Source organism: Centroberyx gerrardi, chromosome 6, assembly GCF_048128805.1.
Source record: "Centroberyx gerrardi isolate f3 chromosome 6, fCenGer3.hap1.cur.20231027, whole genome shotgun sequence".
Taxonomy (NCBI): Eukaryota; Metazoa; Chordata; class Actinopteri; order Beryciformes; family Berycidae; genus Centroberyx; species Centroberyx gerrardi.
In genome coordinates, this window is record NC_136002.1 from 15,463,582 (window position 1) to 15,467,112 (window position 3,531).

The following is a 3,531-nucleotide window of genomic DNA, read 5'->3' on the forward strand; positions in this document are numbered from 1 at the left end:
TTCCTCCCTCTCTCCATCTTTCCTTCTTTCACTCTCATTTACTCTACTCTTTGTCTCTTTCTTTCCCCTCTCACTCTCTCTGTCTCTAGCAGAGTACAGACTGTTGTAGTTGTTCTTGTTCTTTTATGTTTCTTGTGTTTCTTGCTCCTTTTCATTCAGAAAAAAAGGCACTTATTTTTCTGTTCTTCTTGTTTGTGTTCTTGTTCTCTCTCTTCTTCTTCTTTTCCCTCTCCCTCTTCCTCATCTTCTTCTTTTGTCCTCCTCCCTTCCTCCCCTTTTTCTCCCCTCTTGTGTGTCGTCCCCATGTTCTATCTGTCATACCATTGCCCAATGTTTGTTTTAGGTAATAGTCAGCGCTTCTCAGCACTTTATCCCACACCACACACCACAAGTAATAGTTGTTTTAAGATATTGTCTGGATGTACTTAGGCCTGTGAGTTTCTGCAGCAGGAATGTGTGTGTGTGTGTGTTTGTGTGTGTGTGTGTCTTTCTGCCATGTCAGTGTGTGTGAACGTGTGTTTATGTGTCAACAGCCGCAGCATTGTGCTCCCAAATTAGTCTGTGGTTTGTCTGAGCTAGGGAAAATAGCTTCCTTAAGCGGTTAAAAGACTTGGTGGAGCGGTGCATATGCATATGTACGTATGTGTGTGTATGTGTGTGTGTGTGTATGTGTGTGTGTGTGTGTGTGTGTGCCCGCTAGCATTCTATGTTAACCTGATCTAGAGCTTGTGTAAAACTGTGAACGCTGAGAAATCAGGCAAGCAATGAGGTCATAGCGTGCTGTGGGCCAAATTCTCCTATCAATTACACACACACACACACACACACACACACACACACAGACAGGGACACACACACGCACATTCTCTGTCTTCCTCCCTCTCCCCCTCTTTCTTTCTCTCTCTTTCCCTGGTATTTGTTTTATCTTGCATCCAGAAAGATTTTTAGGTTTTTGTTTCTGTGTGTGGCATTTATTAAGTAGAGTCAGAGTGAGTGCATCTGTCAACAAGAGCGACTGTGTTTGTTTACTCATAAAGAGGGAAATAGACGGTGGGTGGGGGGCGGGGGGGGGGGGGGGGGCAGTGGAAAAATAGAAAGTTTTATTGCATGTTAGCCAGGCCTAAACAGATTTCTCTATTTTACAACCCTGTAATGGAGGACCAATGCTGCTGCTCCTGCTGTGTCTGCTTGTGTGTGTGTGTGTGTGTGTGTGCGTGTGTGTGTGTGTGTGTGTGTGTGTGAGAGAGAGAGAGAGTTAAGTAAGTAAGTAAGATAGATAGTAAGATGGACAGAGAAATAGCTGTGGTTACAGCTCTAGATGAAGCATGAGTATGGCCATTATGACTGTGTGTGTGTGTGTGTGTGTGTGTGTGTGTGTGTGTGGTGTGTGTCGCTGTGTGTGTGTGTGGGTGTGTGTGAACATGTGTTTCAGCAGTGTCTCATGGCTGCTTCATCTGGTCTTCATTTGGCTACAAATGTTTGGCTGCTTCTGTATCTTACTGGTTGCATGTGTGCGTGTGCATGTGTGTGTGTGTGCGTGTGTGTGTGTGTGTGTGTGCGTGTGTGTGTGTTTGTGTGTGTGTGTGTGTGTGTGTGTGCCATCACATGAATGAGCACTAACTTTTACTAATGAGAGAATATGGCATTCTGAATTGGCAGAGGTACTCACAGGTGCGAATGCTGTCGGCCGGTGTGTGTGTGTGTGTGTGTGTGTGCGTGTGTGTGTGTGTGTACTACATAATGAATATTTTACAGGGTGTTTCAGCAGGTTGAGCAGGCATAGGAATGGAGGGCTAATTTCTGCTTCACCTCCCCACACACACACACACACACACACACACACGCAGCACAGTACTGGTTCTCAGGCTCTGCAGTAATTTGGGGTCAGAGTTTGGGCCCCTCGTCAATCAGCAGGTCATTAGAGCTCTTTAATGACGACCCCCCTCCCTCTCTCTCTCTCTCTCTCTCTCCTCTCCCTCATTTTCTCCTCTCCTCCCTCCTTCCCTTTATCCCCCCCCGTCCTCTATTGGACTTGACTCCATTCGACTCCTCCTCTCTTGTATGCTCTCTCTCCTCTCCAGGAGTGAAAGAGTTAACCCACGTCTCCTCTGTTGTCCTTGCACCTCACCTCTCTCAGCTCTACTCTTATCCTCTTTTTCTCCTCTCCCACCTTTTAATTTTGCACTCTGTCCTCCTCTTTCTTCTCATCCTTCCCTCCATTCCCCTTGGCTCTCCTCTTCTCGTTCTTCCCTTTTTTCCTCCTCTCTTTCCCTCCCTCCTCATATCTCCTGGGGTGAACTGGCCTGGGGTGAAGTCTGTACTATTTCACTTGTCCCTTGGTTTGATTCTGTCCATTCCCTCTGAGACAAAAAAAGAAAAAGCTTCCATCCCTCCCAGTTTCTCTCTTTTCCTCCCCCTTCTTCTCTCCTTCCCTTCAGTCTGTCCATGTGCCTATTCACCCTTTTCTTACTCTCTCTCACTTCTTCTCTTTCTCCCTCATTCCCTCCCTCCTTCCTACCCCGTTTTCTATTCCTCCCTCCCTCCTTTCCCTCTCATCCCTCCCCTCCTTCCTCTTTTTCTCCCCCCTCCATCCCCTTCCATCTCCCTCCCTTCCTCCCTCTCTCGTTCTGCAGTGACAGTGAATGATTTGTCAGTCGATCTGACCCATCCATTATGTGTGTGTCAGACTGAGGGCTCTTTATCAGCGGTCGAATGACTTCACACATCAACCCAACTGACCTCCCTAGACTCTTCTCAATCTAACAAATACAGAATTTAGCACCGTTTTGTAATATTGGTTGAACCTAATAGGTTCTATTTCAGATGTGATTCAGATACGTTTTCACTTTTTGGTCCTTTATGTATTATTTTCTTGGTTTGAAATGGTTTAGTATAAAGGCCCTTTTACACTTATTTGATCATGAATGAATGTTTGTCAGTCATGAATGGTTGGCAAGGAACCATTTTGTCCCCGCAGGAGATGTTTTAGAAACAATTTGTTTTTATATAATTACTTGAGTTCATGCATGGTTTTTCATCAGGCCTTTCGATGAAACACTTCCACAGATGTGGAACAATCCAAAGGTTTGATGTTTTCCAACTGTTTGAAACCCTACCAAAGTTTTCTTGGACAGGTTTTCAACATAATGGCTTCTTGTAAATAAAAAAAAAAAATCTATGGGCTCCTCATCACCAGGCAACTCACATCAATTGTCCTCTCAAGCGTGACATAATTTTTTGGCCCAAATATGGGATTCTGGATCCTGCCCCCTTTCACTCTAACTTGAAAATCAATACGAGTGTAAAATTATTGTTTTTAACTACATCCAGTGCTAATATTGACTATTTTTGCTTTTGGGAGCTCTTCTATTGTGCATTTCTTTATTTGTTGAGGTGAATTCTCATGGGTTTTGAAGCTGCAATGGAAAAAATCACTAGCCATACTTCATTCCAGCATTTTGTGGCTTTGTGAAAACGTAACATCTGCAGCATGGTTGTTGTCAACATATTTTCATTTATTTATTTAATCTA